The 20,807-nt window shown below is 38.9% G+C and overlaps 1 pseudogene; it reads left to right on the top strand.

The window, feature by feature from the left end:
• Positions 1 to 1,668: 1,668 nt before the first annotated feature.
• LOC133256592 (nuclear receptor coactivator 6-like) lies at positions 1,669 to 19,847 on the top strand (annotated as a pseudogene).
• Positions 19,848 to 20,807: the final 960 nt, after the last annotated feature.

Raw genomic sequence — 20,807 nt, forward strand, 5'->3', positions numbered from 1 at the left:
CTACTGATGGTCAAAGCTGTAAAACTTTTAGCAATAAATTTCATAGTGTGATACTGGATTAAAACCAATGTATAAAACAAATAAAAATGAGTCCATACTGATACAAATAAATAATTGAACAAGTAAATCAATGGGGGAGAAGGGACAAATCCTCTTCATGGAAGAATTAAATAAAATGTAAGTAAATACTGCCCTCTCCAGGAGATGGAGCTGAAATCCATGATTATTCATGTTAAAATGCTTAGAAAATTTGATTAAAAGGAAAGTTCCTTTATCTGAACAAGAATATATTCAAAAATCTACAAAGATTTTATTTAATTGTTCATATTAATTCTTTCTACTTGTGAATAGGAATGGGACACAGGAATTCTCCCTAGTGCCACAAGCAAGGAAAAAATTAAATGAATGTACAATAGATAAGAAAGAAAAAACATTCCATTTTAAAATAAATTACATGTTGTGTACATGGACGCTCCAAAATAATTGGTTGAAAATTCTTAAAGGTTTATAGATTCAAGACCTGTACACAAAAAACCATATATTTACATACATTAGTGATAAAAATAGAATGTGAAGGCTTATATGGTATCATTTATAATAACATCAAAATGTGCCCAATACAGAAAAATAAGTTTTATAAAAGATTCAATATCTCCTCAGAACATTAGTTAATGCTACTGAGAGAAATTAAAGATAATTGAAATAACTAAAAGGCCATTATAGATGCATAAGAGTGAAAGTTATAAAGATAGGTCCTAAATCTATAAATTGAATGCAATAGCAATAAAAATTACTCAGAATCTTGAGAGTTTTGGGGAGGGCATATTGGGAGGGTGGAGGTGTGATTTCATAAGCTTGTTTGAGACTTATGGAGACATATACGGAAAATATCCAATGCAAGCTGACAATAAAGATGGAGGCATCTACTGGATACCAAGGATAATTTTAGTCATAATATAAAATAGTATATTAGTGCAAGGATAGATAAATAGAGCAATGGAATAAAATAGAAACTCAGAATCAAACGCAAACATAGTCTTTTGATGTGGAATGGTGATACCATTTCAGTGTACTGGAGAAGATTTTCAGCAAACTGTTTATCTCTTCCTCCATGCTTTTCTCAATCAGGCTTTTATGTTTCTCTTAAATAATTTTATTTTTCCATGTTCTTGTCTAACACATAGTTATTTCAGGAACTCTGCTAAACACAGACGTAAGAGGCTTGACTTTTACATCTTCACAAAGAATTTTATATTCTCCTCCTTCCTTAAGTGTAAGTGTTCTGAAGATGCTGGCCTTGTTCTTGTGTACTTATCAGATCCAGAAATCTGGTGCAAACAAACACAAGTACAATTTGCTTAGTGTTGATTGCAAAACTGGATATATTGAGGACAAGCTTCCCAAATGTATCATCACTTCCTGTGAACAAATTAACTTCTGTTATGTTTAACAGCTTACTTAGCATTAATTTTTGCCTAATAATCATGAAGGTATTTAATGTTATGAATGTGCATATTTAGACCTCTTGTCCAGGTTATGTTTTTAAGAGCCTTCATTAATTTGTTTCCTAATTATTCTGTGAGACGTGTTTTACTTTCTTCTTTTACCTCTTAATTAGAAGGCAAACACGTGTGAGAAGAGTTTGCCTATGTTTCTAGCTTTTGCAGTATGTCGAGGCCAGCTCGACAAGCAGGGTTTCTGAAAGCGCGATACGGTGAGAAAATGAGAAACGAGACACAAGAATTCAGAGAAAAGGGAGGCTAAGAGGACCAACGCTGCTCCAAGGTGAAGGTGCTGAAACGGAATCCAAGCCAGCTTTATTACACTTTCAGCTGTGAATGAAAGAATACTCGGGGAGTTAAACTATCACTCATGTGGCCTTCAGGGCCGAAGAACAAAATGGTCATTAACCACTGAGTAATTAGGAAACAGTAATCAATAACAAATCAGTAACTAAAACTAATATTCTCATCTATAGATTTTCCACCAGATACGTAAAACATGTGACTCTGAGATGCCAGTTGAGAAACAGTCTGGAGTTGGTTTTCCGACCCCAGGATCATACCTTGTTTTCAAGATTATAAACTGTTCCTTCTGGACTTGTTTCAAGAGTCTCATGCCTTATAGCATCCAGTTTATCAATAATTATAAATTTATTTTGCAGCCCTTGCCAGGGCCTGCTTTTCTTTTATTCTTCCTGTTTCCTACGGCAGTATAATTGTTTCTCTACTTGTTGTATTCTAGATTTTATAAATTGAGTCCTGAGAATTTGGTCTTTAATATTATTCCGTTTTAAATTATCATTGTTTTGCTTATAGCCCTTTCCTGTAAATACTCGACTGCTTCAGATTACTTTATGCTCTTTTCATTGCAGTTTGCTTAAGAACTTCCCCCAGATCTTCTCTTAGTTTCCTGATACTCTGAAACGATGAGGTTTCTGAAACATTGCAGTATGGTCTGGTATTTGAATCTGTCTTGTCACAGTTTTCATTTGAAGGAATTGAACTGTGAGTTCCTTTTTTTCAGTATGTAAATCTTCATTGCTTGTCTTCCATCTATTTTTCTGGTTGACTGTTTTCTCAGAGGCTTTCACTGAGAAGCTGCTGCTGCTACTGCTAAGTCACTCCAGTCGTGTCCAACTCTGCGCGACCCTATAGACGGCAGCCCACCAGGCTCCCCCATCCCTGGGATTCTCCAGGCAAGAATACTAGAGTGGGTTGCCATTTCCTTCTACAATGCATGAAAGTGAAAAGTGAAAGTGAAGTCGCTCAGTCATGTCCGACTCTTCGCGACCCCATGGACTGCAGCCTACCAGGCTCCTCCATCCATGGGATTCTCTAGGCAAGAGTACTGGAGTGGGGTGCCATCACCTGCCCCGCCACTGAGAAGCTGAAAATATGATATTGTAATGTATAAAGTTCAAACCTATTACCCACTGTGTTTACACAGAGCTAGTTAACTTTTTGGTTATAACAGATTCTGGGTCTCTTAGGAAGAAGAAAACATAGGTAGAGTGGTACACAGAGTCTCTGATAGTATCTGTTTGTGAGACCAAGTTTGAGGTTAACCTCAGGAGGTGGCTGAGCAAATCAGCCATCAGATCAGATCAGATCAGATCAGTCGCTCAGTCGTGTCTGACTCTTTGCGACCCCATGAATCCCAGCACGCCAGGCCTCCCTGTCCATCACCAAATCCCGGAGTTCACTCAGACTCATGTCCATTGAGTCAGTGATGCCATCCAGCCATCTCATCCTCTGTCTTCCCCCTTCTCCTCCTGCCCTCAATCCCTCCCAGCATCAGGGTCTTTTCCAAAGAGTCAACTCTTCGCATGAGGTGGCCAAAGTACTGGAGTTTCAGCTTTAGCATCCTTCCTTCCAAAGAAATCCCAGGGCTGATCTCCTTCAGAATGGACTGGTTGGATCTCCTTGCAGTCCAAGGGACTCTCAAGAGTCTTCTCAAACACCATAGTTCAAAAGCATCAATTCTTCGGCACTCAGCCTTCTTCACAGTCCAACTCTCACATCCATACATGACCACAGGAAAAACCATAGCCTTGACTAGACGAACCTTTGCTGGCAAAGTAATGTCTCTGCTTTTCAATATGCTGTCTAGGTTGGTCATAACTTTCCTTCTAAGGAGTAAGCGTCTTTTAATTTCATGGCTGCAGTCACCATCTGTAGTGATTTTGGAGCTCAGAAAAATAAAATCTGACACTGTTTCCACTGTTTCATCATCTATTTCCCATGAAGTGGTGGGACCTCATGCCATGATCTTCATTTTCTGAATGTTGAGCTTTAAGCCAACTTTTTCACTCTCCTCTTTCACTTTCATCAAGAGGCTTTTGAGTTCCTCTTCACTTTCTGCCATAAGGGTGGTGTCATCTGCATATCTGAGGTGATTGATATTTCTTCTGGCAGTCTTGATTCCAGCTTGCGTTTCTTCCAGTCCAGCGTTTCTCATGATGTACTCTGCATAGAAGTTAAATAAGCAGGGTGACAATATACAGCCTCGACAAACTCCTTTTCCTATTTGGAACCAGTCTGTTGTTCCATGTCCAATTCTAACTGTTGCTTCCTGACCAGCAAACAAATTTCTCAAGAGGCAGATCAGATGGTCTGGTATTCCCATCTCTTGAAGAATTTTCCACAGTTTATTGTGATCCACACAGTCAAAGGCTTTGGCATAGTCAATAAAGCAGAAATAGATGTTTTTCTGGAACTCTCTTGCTTTTCCTATGATCCAGTGGATGTTGGCAATTTGATCTCTGTTTCCTCCGCCTTTTCTAAAACCAGCTTGAACATCAGGAAGTTCACTGTTCACATATTGCTGAAGCCTGGCTTGGAGAATTTTGAGCATTACTTTAGTAGTGTGTGAGATGAGTGCAATCATGTGGTAGTTTGAGCATTCTTTGGCATTGCCTTTCTTTGGGATTGGAATGAAAACTGACCTTTTCCAGTCCCGTGGCCACTGCTGAGTTTTCCAAATTTGCTGGCATATTGAGTGCAGCACTTTCACAGCATCATCTTTCAGGTTTTGGAATAGCTCAACTGGAATTCCATCACCTGCACTAGCTTTGTTCATAGTGATGCTTTATATATATATACATATTTTTTATTTATTTTTTTAAATTTTATTTTATTTTTAAACTTTACAGTATTGTATTGTTTGCCAAATATAAAAATGAATCCACCACAGGTATACATGTGTTCCCCATCCTGAACCCTCCTCCCTCCTCCCTCCTCATACCATCCCTCTGGGTCATCCCAGTGCATCAGCCCCAAATGCTTTTAAGACCCCCTTGACTTCACATTCCAGGATGTCTGGCTCTAGGTCAGTGATCACACTATCGAGATTATCTGGGCCGTGAAGATCTTTTTTGTACAGTTATTCTGGGTATTTTTGCCATCTCTTCTTAATATCTTCTGCTTCTGTTAGGTCCATACCATTTCTGTCCTTTATCGAGCTCATCTTTGCATGCAATGTTCCTTGGGTATCTCTGATTTTCTTGAAGAGATCCCTAGTGTTTCCCATTCTGTTGTTTTCCTCTATTTCTTTGCATTGATCACTGAAGAAGGCTTTCTTATCTCTTCTTGCTATTCTTTGGAACTCTGCATTCAGATATTTATATCTTTTCTTTTCTCCTTTGCTTTTCGCTTCTCTTCTTTTCACAGGTATTTGTAAGGCCTCCTCAGACAGCCATTTTGCTTTTTTGCAAAAATCAGCCATAATTATACATAAATCACCTCCCTCTTGAACCTTTATCCTCTCCTCCAATCCACCCCTCTAGTTTACAATAGAAAGTTTTAAGAACAAAAACTTTGCATAATGTGCAACCCACAGAGTTATGAAAGGATACTATGATGAGGAAGTATGAGAAATTAAATGTAGCTATATCATGACACAGGAATAACGTGAAGAGTACATGGAGCCACATCATGAAAGAGTGTAAATGCCCAGAGTTGAAAGTGTAGATATGCTATAGTTAATGGGAAGTTTTCCAAGAGGAAAGAGATGTGATGGCATTTGTTATTTGAAGACAAATCAGGTAACAGTGTACAAGACTTATTAATTTTGGAGATGTTTAAAAGATATTAAAATGTCAATGACTAAAGTGTATTCATTCAATATAAGTCTTGGTAAGGCAAACTTCTGTAAAGTGTATGGATTTGAGCCTTGTCTCATTTTATGAGAAGTGCTGTAGGATAAATGTATAGCTTAGTAAGCTTAGCTGCAAATTCTAACTCTAGAACGTGCCAGTTGTGAGACCTTAAGCAAATTACTTCACTTCTTATTTTTCATTCAAGTAAAAGGGTAATTGGAGAAGGAAATGGCGACCCACTCCAGTATTCCTGTCTGGAGAATTTCATGGACAGAGGAGCCTGGTGGGCTACAATCCATGGGATCACAAAGAGTCGGACACAGCTGAGCGACTAACACAAAATGGATAATAACAGTAGTTTCATAAAGTTTTGCAAAAATTGTAGGAAATAGCACATGCTAAGCTTCTGAAGTAAAGTCAGTGACAAAAATAGATGCATAATAACTTATGCTTAAGCCTTTTAATTAAGGGCATTTCTAAAGATTAATTTCTAAGCAGTGTTTTAATTCTGCATATAATCAGCCAAAGTCATTGGCCTACTTTGCTTAACAAAGATTGATATTTTTCCCCTTAAATACAATTTTAATGTCATATGTCTAGATTATTTCTGTTCCTCAAGTTCTCTTTACTATACAAATTTATATCTACTCTGGAAACAGCAGAGTGGAAGAAAACTTTAAATCACATTGAGAGAAACCTACTTCTACTTCTAGTTGGGACTCAAGATAGAAATTGGCCCTCATTGGCTTGATATAATACTCCCTGTGTATCATTATTTACCATGTCTGATAGCAGTAACTCACTCAATGTTCAATACCAAATGGGCCTCCATAAGATGTCACAATAAGGCAGCTGGAGATATAAGACTCTACCTCATGATTATGGCTGTGGAATGGATTTGAATGTTTATGTTGACATCTCAATGATCTTGTTGAATAGGGAAGCTGAAGTGGCAAAAAGAAATAAATCAGTTCTCAGGCTCCTGGCCTGTTAGTCTGGATGCATTTTTAGTATTTTGTAAATGAGAAATCATCTATCTCTTTATTTACTATTTTTGGTCACTTTCTCTTAGCAACTATTTGAACACATAATTTAGCATTTCTTAAAATTACCATTAAAAGATACACTTTTGTGTAATCATTATTGAGAAAGGTAGGATTTCCTGAAGACCAAAGAGAGATACACTCAGATGTCTCAATGGTAAAGAATCCACCTGTCAAGCCGGAGACAAAGGAGATGTGAGTTTGATCCCTGGATCAGGAAGATATTCTGGAGAAGAAAATGGTAACCCACTCCAGTATTTTTGCCTGGAAAATCCCATGGACAGAGAAGCCTGGTGGGCTACAGTCCATAGAGTCACAAAAGTGTCAGACATGGCTTAAATGACTAAACACAACAAAGGAGGTATTAGGTCACATAATGCTAGTTAGGGGGAAAAAAAATTCTCTAAAGTTATCTAATAGAATGAACCATGATTTATTTCATTTTCCCTGTGATTCTTGCTCTCATAAAATGCCCAGTCTTGCTGAAGGTTCTTTTTTCCCTCCCTATTCCTGCTAGATATATATAATCACTCTCTATTTGAATGTGTTCAACTCTACTCTTAGCTTCCATTTTCAGATTCACATATTAAATTCTGAAGGTATTCTAAACGAAATCTCCCTCTTCCTATGGTACATTTGATATGGTTTATTAAAATAGCACTATCTCAATAATGAGTCATCCCAAGAAGAATAATGGAAGCTTTTAAAATATTTTATTATATTTATAATATTATTTTTTTAGACATGAGAGAGAAAATAGTTTAGAAAATAAATGCTAATATTCCAAGTTATTATTCCACATAAATTAATCAACAAGTGTCTGATAGCATGAGGGTACTTAAAAATAAACAAGATCAAAAAATGTTTCCTACTCTTTAGGATTAATGCTGTGTCGTGCTCTGATTTTGGACTCTTTTGTTGACCATAAAGGCCACTCCATTTCTTCTGAGGGATTCCTGCCCACAGTAGTAGATACAATGGTCATCTGAGTTAAATTCACCCATTCCAGATCATTTCAGTTCACTGATTCCTAGAATGTCAACATTCACTCTTGCCATCTCTTGTTTGACCACTTCCAATTTGCCTTGATTCATGGACCTGACATTCCAGGTTCCTATGCGATATTGCTCTTTACAGCATCGGATCTTGCTTCTATCACCAGTCACATCCACAGATGGGTATTATTTTTGCTTTGGCTCCATCCCTTCATTCTTTCTGGAGTTATTTCTCCACTGATCTCCAGTAGCATATTGGGCACCTACTGACCTGGGGAGTTTCTCTTTCAGTATCCTATCATTTTGCCTTTTCATACTGTTCATGGGGTTCTCAAGGCAAGAATACTGAAGTGGTTTGCCATTCCCTTCTCCAGTGGACCATATTCTGTCAGATCTCTCCACCATGACCCACCCATCTTGGGTTGCCCCACGGGCATGGCTTAGTTTCATTAAGTTAGACAAGGCTGTGGTCCTAGTGTGATTAGATTGACTAGTTTTCTGTGAGTATGGTTTCAGTGTGTTTGCCCTCTGATGCCCTCTTGCAACACCTACCATCTTACTTTGGTTTCTCTTACCTTGGGCGTGGGGTATCTCTTTACGGCTGCTCCAGCAAAGCACAGCCATTGCTCCTTACCTTGGATGAGGGGTATCTTTATTGACTATGCCAAAGCCTTTGACTGTGTGGATCACAATAAACTGTGGAAAATTCTGAAAGACATGGGAATACCAGAACACCTGATCTGCCTCTTGAGAAATTTGTTTGCTGGTCAGGAAGCAACAGTTAGAACTGGACATGGAACAACAGACTGGTTCCAAATAGGAAAAGGAGTACATCAAGGCTATATATTGTCACCCTGCTTATTTAACTTACATGCAGAGTACATCATGAGAAATGCTGGGCTGGATGAAGCACAATCTGGAATCAAGATTGCCAGGAGAAATATCAATAACCTCAGATATGCAGATGACACCACCTTTATGGCAGAGAGTGAAGAGGAACTCAAAAGCCTCTTGATGAAAGTGAAAGAGGAGAGTTAAAAAATTGACTTAAACTCAACATTCAGAAAGCGAAGATCATGGCAACTGGTCCCATCACTTCATGGGAAATAGATGGGGAAACAGTGGAAACAGTGTCAGACTTTATTTTTCTGGGCTCCAAAATCACTACAGATGGAGACTCTAGCCATGAAATTAAAAGACGCTTACTCCTTGGAAGGAAAGTTATGACCAACATAGAGAGCGTATTCAAAGGCAGAGACATTACTTTGCCAACAAAGGTTCATCTAGTCAAGGCTATGGTTTTTCCTGTGGTCATGTATGGATGTGAGAGTTGGACTGTGAAGAAGGCTGAGCGCTGAAGAATTGATGCTTTTGAACTGTGGTGTTGGAGAACACTCTCTTGAGAGTCCCTTGGACTTCAAGGAGATCCAAGCAGTCCATTCTGAAGGGATTTCTTTGGAAGGGGATTTGGAAAGCCCTGGGATTTCTTTGGAAGGAATGATGCTAAAGCTGAAACTCCAGTACTTTGGCCACCTTATGCAAAGAGTGGACTCACTGGAAAAGACTCTGATGCTGGGAGGGATTGGGGGCAAGAGGAGAAGGGGACGACAGAGGATGAGATGGCTGGATGGCATCACTGACTCAATGGACGTGAGTCTGAGTGAACTCTGGGAGTTGGTGATGGACAGGGAGGCCTGGCGTGCTGTGATTCATGGGGTTGCAAAGAGTTGGACATGACTGAGCGACTGATCTGATCTGATCTGTGCTCTTATTAGTCACTCAGTCGTGTCTGACTCTTTGTGACCCCATGGACTGTAGCCCACCAGGCTCCTCTGTCCATGGGGATTCTCTAGGCAAGAACACTGGAGTGGGCTGCATCCCTCCTCCAGAGGATCTTCCCAACCCAGGGATCAAACTGAGGTCTCCCTCATTATAGGCAAATTCTTTACCATCTGAACCATCAGGGAAGCCTTTAGGTTCAGCATTGATTTCAAAAGACAACATATGCAATTTCCATCCTCTTTAAGGGAGAGCTGGTGATCAAGAATTAGTTGCTTCCAAAGAAAAAATGGATGAAAGGGGAAAAGAAAAATAGTCACTTTATATAGGGTAAACCTGGCAGACACTACCTTAACCATGTGATCAAGACTAACATCCTTGGGAACAAATTACATTAATGTCATATACCTACTGACATGAGGTCAGAAGAAGGAAACTTTTTCTTTGTGGTATCCTTCTTGAAAATTCATCAGCACAGTCTAAGAATGAGAAAACATCAGAAAAAAAGTCAAATTGAGAGACATAAAAATATGACCAGTGTTCTTGAAAAGTATTAAAGTTATAAAAAATAAATATTGAGAAAATGTCACAGATTAGAAGAGACAAAAGAGACAATAACTAAAAGAATATTTCTTTTGTTGTTGTTATTGTTAGACCCTGAAACCACAGGAAGAAAAATACTTAGGAGTGAAATCCAATAAAATTTTTAATTTAGTTGCCAATGTTGTGCCAATTTAAGTCTCTTAGTTTTAATAAAATATTATGGTCATATATTAGTAGAGAGTGAAGCTAGGTAAAATGTAAACAGGTACTAAAATCTGCATAAATTAAAAATCGCTTAACTACAATGTTGATAAGTTCTAATTTAAGTAAAGAGAAAGCTGCTCTTGAGAATACATATGAAAATTATCTAGAATAGAGGTGAGCAAAATATACTCTGCTAGTCAATTTCTGTCCTGGCCAATTTTAGGATGGTCTGAAAGCTAAGAACATTTTTAATATTTAAAAGAATTGCAAGCAATGTAAAACAACAACAAAAAATATGTGACAAAAGTCATACATGGTCTGCAAAACTAAAATATTTACTATTGGCCTTTTACAGCAAAATGTTGCTGTCCTGTTGATAGAATCCAGAGAGAACAATTGGAAGAAGAAACTTTTAAACCAAAAACTGTGAAGCAAGAAGGAATCAACCTAAGGAAGAAGAATATGAACAGGATGAAAGAGTAAAGTACTAAAATGCAAGGATGTTTCATGTCAAAGAAAGGCAAATATGAAGGCAGATGAGATGATAGTCTTTTTGAAAACTAGGAGTGGAAATAATAGTCATGTGAATGGAATGCTTGATGGGCAGAAGACGGATGAGCACTGGTGAATTAAACGAAGACTAGAGCTTCAACACCCAGTGTGCCATGTGAGTGTATTTACAATTTAGTTAAAGTGACTGGGTAGATATAAGCTGGTGAGTGACATGACCTGCTGTATGTTTCTAAAACAGGTCATTCTGGCTTAACTGTGGAAAAGATAATTTAAGAGGAATAAGACTGGAGACCAACAGACCATTTAGGCATTTGGAGTGCCAGTGAAAAAATGATGCCTGCTATATCAGTAAATAAAGGATGTTACAGTCATCAAGTCATCACATTACAACCCCCTCAGTGATGTGCCCTCAGAGAACCCAGGACAGAAATAGGATGCCAGCCATCAGGTAGTCAACCTCTGCAGCAACTCCCAGTGGTGTATCCTGAAGAGACTCAAGATGTGAAAACACAGGGTAGTGGCCCCGGATAGCTAAGGTCATATCAAAATAATGATTTCGGTGAGCCCAGACTTTTGCATCTTCCTATACATATAAAAGTGCTAAATTCTTTAACTTGAGATATCTGATTTTCTTTAAATAACAGTAATCTTCTGATGCTCTGACTTACTAGTCTTTGTTGCAAAAATCCCTTTGTGTCCTGGCTTCTCCCTTAGCTTTTCTGAACAGTCTCTCAAGGGTGAGAGATTCCATCCTGGGCTTAAGTCTTCAGTTTTGTGTACCAAATTAAGCATAATTCTCCGCTTTTAAATTGTGCATTTTTTTTTCAGTTGAAATTAGTATTCCATTAACAAATCATGTTGGCTATTCTGAAATAATGAGCATAAGGTGAAGAGAATTGAAGAAATTTGAGTTTGATTTATGAAGTAGAATTGTGAATATCGGGTGTAGAGAGAGCAAGAGAAAGATTACAAAAATTACAGCACTTGCTGGTGAGACTCACTGTAACAGGGAAAGGTTAATTCTGATTCCATACTGAATATGCTTCTGTGATGTTAACTCTTGTTTTTCCACCTTCGTTATATTAGGCACACATAATGGCCTGTCTCAGGGAACCCTGACCCCCTCTGCCTGACCCTTAAATTAAAGTGCCTTTGTTTAGCTCACAAGGAGATATTCCATTTCACACCACCTGTGAAATATCTGTAAGGAAATTGAACTAGCACAGCCACCACCACCCCCACCCTATATGTGCCATTCTAGGAGATATCTGCAAGAATAAAATGGTCTTTTATGCTATTACCTCACCTCCCCCATCTCGGATCCAGAAAAGAACCTGATATCCAGGCCCCAGTAAGAACAGTCTTTTTGAGACATTAGTCTGCCATCTTCTCAGTCATCTGGCTTTCAAAATAAAGTCTTGTTTCTTGCTTCAACATTTTGTCTCTCAGATTTATTGGTCAGCCTATGGTGCAGTGAGCAGAGTGAGGTTGAACTTGGTAACAAGAGAAATATCACAGAAATTACAGCAAATTTTGTTGAGACCCACCAATATTGTGAACAGATATGGATAAGCAGGTTTTGGAGGAAGAAGTCTGACATGACTCTGGAGCATCCAGTACTGATAACACTCTGCATCCCAAGGTTTATATTTTTAGTTATATGGATATTAAAGCTTCAATTGTAAAGCTAGCTAATTGTAACAAAAATTATCAATTTATAAAACCTAAGGATGTCTTGCAATATGTGAACCATGAACTTCCAGATATTCATGCTGGTTTTAGAAAAGGCAGAGGAACCAGAGATCAAATTGCCAACATCTGCTGGATCATCGAAAAAGCAAGAGAGTTCCAGAAAAACATCTATTTCTGCTTTATTGACTATGCCAAAGCCTTTGACAGTGTGAATCACAATAAATGGTGGAAAGTACTGAAAGAGATGGGAATACCAGACCACCTGACCTGCCTCTTGAGAAACCTATATGCAGGTCAGGAAGTAAGAGTTAGAACTGGATATGGAACAACAGACTGGTTCCTAATAGGAAAAGGAGTACGTCAAGGCTGTATATTGTCATGCTGCTTATTTAACTTACATGCAGAGTACATCATGAGAAACGCTGGGCTGGATGAAGCACAAGCTGGAATCAAGATTGCCAGGAGAAATATCAATAAGCTCAGATATGCAGATGACACCACCCTTATGGCAGAAAGTAAAGAGGAACAAAAAGCCTCTTGATGAAAGTGAAAGAGGAGAGTGAAAAAGTTGGCTTAAAGCTCAACATTCAGAAAGCAAAGATCATGGCATCTGGTCCCATCACTTCATGGGAAATAGATGGGGAAACAGTGGCAGACTTTATTTTTTGGGTCTCCAAAATCACTGCAGATGGTGACTGCAGCCATGAAATTAAAAGACGCTTACTCTTTGGAAGGAAAGTTATGACCAACCTAGATAGCATATTGAAAAGCAGAGACATTACTTTGCCAACAAAGGTCTGCCTAGTCAAGGCTATGGTTTTTCTAGTGGTCATGTATGGATGTGAGAGTTGGACTGTGAAGAAGGCTGAGCAGTGAAAAATTGATGCTTTTGAACTGTGGTGTTGGAGAAGACTCCTGAGAGTCCCTTGGACTGCAAGGAGATCCAACCAATCCATTCTAAAGGAGATCATCCCTGGGATTTCTTTGGAAGGAATGATGCTAAAGCTGAAACTCCAGTACTTTGGCCACCTCATGCAAAGAGTTGCCTCATTGGAAAAGATTCTAATGCTGGGAGGGATTGGGGGCAGGAGGAAAAGGGGACAACAAAGGATCAGATGGCTGGATGGCATCACCAACTCGATGGATGTGAGTTTGAGTGAACTCCGGCAGTTGGTGATAGACAGGGAGGCCTGGCGTGCTGTGATTCATGGGGTCGCAAAGAGTCGGACACGACTGAGCGACTGAACTGAACTGACTGAACTGAAGGATGTCTTGTAACTTTAAAGAATACTTACTGCTAAGTCACTTCAGTAGTGTCCGACTCTGTGCGATCCCATAGACAGCAGCCCACCAGGCTCCCCTGTCCCTGGGATTCTCCAGGCAAGAACACTGTAGTGAGTTTCCATTTCCTTCTCCAATGCAGAAGTGAAAGTGAAGTTGCTCAGTCGTGTCCGACTCTTAGAGACCCCATGAACTACAGCCTACCAGGCTCCTCTGTCCATGGGATTTTCCAGGCAAGAGTACTGGAGTGGAGTGCCATTGCCTTCTCCCAAAGAATACCTTGTCAGTCTCTAATTATAGCCTGAATGTATTCTATAGACTTTTCTGCAAGAATGTCATCATCTTGGTCTGAAATAACTCCTCAGGTGAACAATGCTCCCTGAAGACATTGACCTGAAAATGAAAGTGCGACATCTAATAAGCAAAGATTTCTAATTGTTCTATTGTTGTAAAACTCTGCAGCAGGAAAGAATTATTGAGAGTAGACTTCCTGCTGGCTTTCCCTCTATGCTAACCCTGAAATCTGACTCCTTCAAGTAAGTAGTGGCAGCTGCTGTAGGAGGCACACTACTGGGTTTATGGTTTTGGTTTTCCCTGCTTCGATGTGATATTTTAGATATAGGTAATGACTATTGCCCAGGGTAGCTATTCCATGGTCTTCATTTGTTACTCTAGGCAACTGTTCCCTCCAAGCTGAAACTACTAGTCAAGAATTTATTGGAAAGTGTAAAAGAACTGTCAGTAAAGTTTAACTTCACACTTTTTTTAGTTATGCTGTTCATATATTCTTTAGTGAAATGCGTTATACACAAGAAAACTCAAGATATATATTGCATTGTAAGAAGTGTTAAAAAGTATTAGTTCGAAAGAGTTTCCTACAACTCCAACTAGACTATTAATGAACATATGTAGTTTTTTAAAATTTCTTTTGTTTTAGACTACTTTTCTAAACTATTGAGTGAAAAGCATGGTTTATTTAACTCAACTACTCAACTATGAAAAGCTTCACTCTTTGACATTAAAAATAATAAACAAATTGCTAACACTCACTTGGTGACTTTTATCCAGAACATCAAAGTCTAATGATATAAAGACTCAATAGACAGGAAAAGAAAAAAAACAAAAAGGTGAGAATGAGCCTTTCAACCTCAAACTTTAAAAAGGAAAGCTCCATTGTGTTTGTACTAGTTTGAGAACCAATACAATATTGTAGAGTGGTTAACCTCCAATTAAAATAAATAAATTTATATTAAAAATTATAAAAAATAAAAAGGAAAGCTACCATTAAAATATTTTTGATGGAAATTCATTCATATGAAATACTGTTTTTAAAATGTCTTTTACTAGAGATAAATAGAAATGTTTAATGTGCAATGTTAAATAATTTGCCTTGATAATATAAAGACTGCTCTGCAGTTGTCCTGGACTTTCACACTTCAAAACAGATTATATGTGTGTGTGTGCATGTCATTATCATCAACAACAACAATAATAAGATAATGGTTTGTCCAAATGCCTAGGGAATCCAGGTAGGCAGAAGACTGGATTACCTGGGGAGTCAAAAATGATTATAAAACATCAAGCTTTATTATAGAAAATCTTCATATAATAATGCCTAATGCCATGGGATCAGATTAATGGCTCCACTGCAGTGAAATTCCTTACTGAACTAAGATCCTGCTAGTTTGTGGTGCAATCATTCTGAACACTAATTAATATTAACACACAGCTGGATATGTACCCAGTAGAGTTCTATGGTATTATTCTTAGTAAGTCAAGAATCTCTCAGACCAAATACCCCAATTTGGATTAGTTTCAATTCATTAATGATATTTATCAAACACATTGTTGTTGCTGTTGGTTAGTTGCTAAGTATTATCTAACTCTTTGTGACCCCGTGGGCTGTAGCCTGCTAGGATACTGTCCATGGGATTTCCCAGCCAAGAATACTGGAGCAAGTAGCCATTTCCTTCTCCAGGGGATCTTCCCAACCCAGGTATCAAACTTGCAGCTCCTGCACTGCACATGGATTATTTATCATTGAACCATGAGGGAAGCCTTATCAAACATGTAGAATTTTCTAAAAGTTCCACCACTGACAGAATAAAAAGTAGTTCAAAGAATTTCATTGATCCAGATAATTTCTAATAATATTGTTTTGTTTAAATAAAAATTTCTGATATATTTAATCACTTGAAAACATAAGAGGAAAATAAATTATCAAAAAGAATGATGTATTTTATGACATAGGTGTAACTGGACTGTTTTGGAGTATTGGTTATAAAGGAAAGAAGTGCTAAGCATAGCTTGAGAGTTCTCATAAACTTCTCTGGAAAAAGACTTTTTATGTATAAAGTATAACCTTGATCTTATGACCAGAAACTTTAGACAAGAATATAATTCAAAATGAATTGACACCTCAAAATTAAAATTCTAATCACATAACCATGAATAACATAAAAGAGAAAATTAAATGATAATTAACTAAAATGTGTCATGTGTACTTAGTCACTCAGTCATGTCCGACTCTTTATGACCCCATGGACTGTAGCCCACCAAGTTCCTCTCTCCATGCAGATTCTCCAGGCAAGAATACTGGAGTGGGTTTCCATGCCCATCTCAAAATGCATCATAAGCAAGCCCAAAGACCTTTTGCAAGATGTTATATGTTCTTCCTTCTTCCTTTCCATACATCCTTCCTTCTTTTCTCCCTTTTTATTTTTTTTTAATAATTTTTTGTATAATTGTAAGAGATTAGAAGAGGCACACATAATCAAGGCAGAATACAAGAGTGTGACAAAAATTTAGAAAAAGCATATCAGGAAGATCTGAGTTCAAAATGAGCTGTGACTTGTGAACATGTTTAATATAAGATAAGTGAGACTTCAGGGAATGTTTGCAGAGAAAGGCAAATGAGCAAGAGAGGTCAAACTGTTTGAGGCAGGTGATATTATTTCAAAGAAGTAAAAAAAGAGTCTTCTTTACTATAATTTTTCTTCTATTTCCATCATTAAGTAGAAGCTCTTCAAACTTAAGAGTGGGATAAATGTAGGAAAGAAAGAATTGATCCTTAAATCTGGTATTCCACAGTTTAATGCCTATAGACACCAGAGAGATAACAAATTAGAGAGACATGCAGAGTGTTAAAAAATGAGAATAATATGGTACTGTAAAGAACTGGAAAGCTCATCTTTATCTAAAAGGATTCATGCTCCATTGTAAAAAATAAAAATATATTCTACTTGAAAAATGCTGCCCAACAATTCTTCCTTTTCTGCTGTCCTTTATATCAAATATCTTAGAAATTCTTTTCCGGACTTCCAATTCTAGTATTCCTGCTGGAGAAATCCCATGGACAGAGGAGCCTGGTGGGCATAGTTCCTGGGGTCACAAAGAGTCAGATATAACTGAGCACACACCCATATGTGCCCTAGAATAGATCTGTAATTTGCATTTATCTTCTCTGTGTAGCCATTGATACCTCTTGATAAATATTAACTTGGAAAAACACATGAAAAGTGATGCTTAATTAAACAAATGATATGAAGTAATAGAATAAAGATGTTGGAAAAAGAGACAAATGTTTATTTGTCTGACATTGAGACCACTGTGGAAAGAAGGAACAGATCAATAAATGCTGTGGGAGTAATCACACAAAAAGGTTGAACTCTTACCTCACACCATTTAGATGGTTCAATTATAGGTGAATTAAATATTAGCTAAGACAAGGAACCATGAAACTTTCAGAATAAAACATGCAATGATATATTGAAAGCTTCTGGACAGAAAAGGATTCCTTGACACAAAGTAAATTATCTCCCCTTCCTCCCCAGCCTGGTCTAGTCCATGCCCCTCCCCACTGGCTCCCTGAGTCCCAGGTGGGTCTGGATTTGGGTAGCTGGGTGCTGATGGCTGGACAGATAGATGCAGGCAAGGATGGATGGAGGTATACACTGAGGGCCAACGGCATCCACTGTCAAGGGCACTGCTTAAGGTCGACCCCAACAGATGGAGGGATACACAGAGGGCCAAGTGCATCTACTTTAAAGGGCATTGCTCAAGGTCCACTCTGGTGGGCTGAGGCCAAGCTCAGTATTTGCAATTGACTGCTACCTTAAAATACAGGTCCTAAAAATGCAAGACTGTTTGGATTTAGAAGATGATCTATATAAATGATAAAAATTAAGAAAAACATTTTTTTCTGTATTGTCCACCTGGAATATGGTGGACATATGCTTCTGTTAGCTTAGGCAGTAAAGAATCTGCCTGGAATGCAGGAGATCTGGGTTCAGTTGCTAGATTGGGAAGATCCCCTGGAGAAGGGAATGGCAAACCACTCCAGTATTCTCTCTGGGAGAATATCATGGACAGAGTATGGGATTGCAAAAAGTCAGACACAGCTGAGTAACTAACACACACACATGCTTCTGGAATAATATTCACCATGGTTTTGGACAACCTTCCAAATTTAAAAGACATTCTATAAATAAGGCTGAGTATGTAAAAATTGATGCTTTTGAACTGTGGTTCTGGAGAAAACTCTTGAAAGTCCCTTGGACAGCAAGGATATCAAACCAGACCATCCTAAAGGAAATCAACCCTGAATATTCATTGGAAGGACTCATGCTGAAGCTGAAGCTCCAATATTTGGCACCCAATGTGAAAGACTGACTGACTGGAAAAGACCCTGGTGTTGGGGAAGACTGAATGCAGGAGGAGAAGGTGACAACAGAGGGTGAGATGGTTGAATGGCATCATTGACTCAATGGACATGAATTTAAGCAAACTCTAGAAGACAGTGAAGGACAGAGGAGCCTTGCATGCCACGGTCCATGGGGTCACAAAGAGTAGGACACCACTTAGCCACTGAAAAAGAGTAACAATGTATTTCCTTTTGCTCATTAACAGTGGACGACTCAGAGGTGGATTTTTTGGCCTTCAAAGGAAACAGAGATGATAAAGACTTCAAATGGAACTTGGATATAATATTGGAGAATACACTCAATTTATTACACATGGAATCAAGCAAGCTAAAGGTATGGAAAGGTAGAGCCGTGGAACATCCTACATGTGGCATTCAACATCTTCTGGGAAGCAGCGGAGAGGCTATGGATCCTGATTCAGAGCAACAACCAGTGTCTTTAGGATCTGGGAATTCTCTTCATTCAGATGGAAGGGAAACCTGGCTTTGTCTCAGAACCAAAGCCAAGATGTGAGAAATAAAGGATCCATGGGAGCGGAAATTAAATTACGATGAAGATGGAATTTCCCATGAAAGGTGCTCCATGATAATAAGGATGACCAACACTGCAACTGTTATGCTATCCCAGGGTAGAAACGTGTTGTATTCCATGATGGCATCAAGCCCCAATTCAAAATGCAGCCCAAGACTCCTTGTCGTGCTTCTAGTCAGACACAACTGATCCACTCTTCTCTGGGCTCCATATACGGCAGTGAAGTCATCGCTGAGGATCTTTAGTTCCTCTGCACCACCCAATACAGCCTGTCCCAGTGAAGAGACAAATAAACCCAGCTAATTTTTCCCCAGCGGCAGCAGCAGCAATAGATGCAAGCAAGAACCATACAGCAACATCAGCAGCAACAGCCACAGGGGATTCAACTCCAGTTTACTGCCCCAAATCAAGTTCCTCTTCCTCTAGGCTGGAACAAGCTGCCTTCTGGAGTCATTCAGCTGCCTCCAGCCTAGAGTTCTCTGGCACAATGACTGCAAATCAAGGGTAGGAAATGCTCCCCCGCCTGGCCCAATGCGACAGCAAATCCAGGCAAGATCATCCTTAACTACCATACAGACAACTTCCTGCTCTCCTCCTCCATATACCTTTGGCAGCAGCAAGCTTCAGGAACCCAGAGAAGCTTTCCTCAGATGAACAACCCAGGCCATTTAACAGCTCCTCAGATGAACTTGCAAGGAGGGCCTTTTAAGTTCCCAACCCCCCGTACAGCCTCACCTCAACAACAAGTCTGCATCCTCCGCTCCCCCTTCCAATAGGGATATGACTTGTAAAATCTTCAACAGTTAACCAAACTCAGCAGCATATGGGAACAAGGACACCTCAAAATAATCTGCTTGGCCAAGGATTTCAGCAGTCCATCAGCTTTCCAGGTCAGAATCCCATGGTTCAACAAGGAAAGGTGTTAAATAAATGCCTTCATCCTAGAAAAAAAATAAATAAATAATCATGCAAGTATTAACAGAGTTCCAAAGAACAGCAAGGAGTGATAAGTAAGCCTTCCTCAGTGATCAATTCAAAGAAATAGAGGAAAACAATAGAATGGGAAAGACTCAAGATCTCTTAAAGTTAATTAGAGATACTAAGGGACCATTTCATGGGCACAATAAAGGACAGAAATGGTATGGACCTAACAGAAGCAGAAGATATTAAGAAGAGGTAGCAAGAATGCACAGAAATACTATACAAAAAAGATCTTCATGACCCAGATAACCATGATGGTGTGATCACTCACCTAGAGCCAGACGTCCTGGAATGCAAAGTCAAGTAGGCCTTAGGAAGCCTTACTACAAACAAAGCTAGTGGAGGTGATGGAACTCCAGTTGAGCTATTTCAAATCCTTAAAGATGATGCTGGGAAAGTGCTGCACTCAATATGCCAACAAATTTGGAAAACTCAGCAGTGGCCACAGGACTGGAAAAGGTCAGCTTTCATTCCAATCCCAAAGATGGGCAATGCTAAAGAATATTCAAACTACCACACAATTACACTCATCTCACATGCTAGCAAAGTAATGCTCAAAATTCTTGAAATCAGGCTTCAACAGTATATGAACGGTGAACTAACTTCCAGATGTTCAAGCTGGATTTAGAAAAGGGAGAGGAACCAGAGATCAAATTGCTAACATCCGTTGGATCATCAAAAAAGCAAGAGAGTTCCAGAAAAACATCTATTTCTGCTTCATTGACTATGCCAAAGCCTTTCATTGTGTGGATCACAACAAACTGTGGAAAATTCTTAAAGAGATGGAAATACACGACCACCTGTCCTGCCTCTTGAGAAATCTGTGTGCAGGTCAAGAAGCAACAGTTAGAACTGGACGTGGAACAACAGACTGGTTTCAAATTGGGAAAGGAGTACATCAAGGCTCTATATTGTCACCCTGCTTATATAACTTATATGCAGA

The sequence above is a fragment of the Bos javanicus genome, chromosome 11 (assembly GCF_032452875.1).
Source record: "Bos javanicus breed banteng chromosome 11, ARS-OSU_banteng_1.0, whole genome shotgun sequence".
Taxonomy (NCBI): Eukaryota; Metazoa; Chordata; class Mammalia; order Artiodactyla; family Bovidae; genus Bos; species Bos javanicus.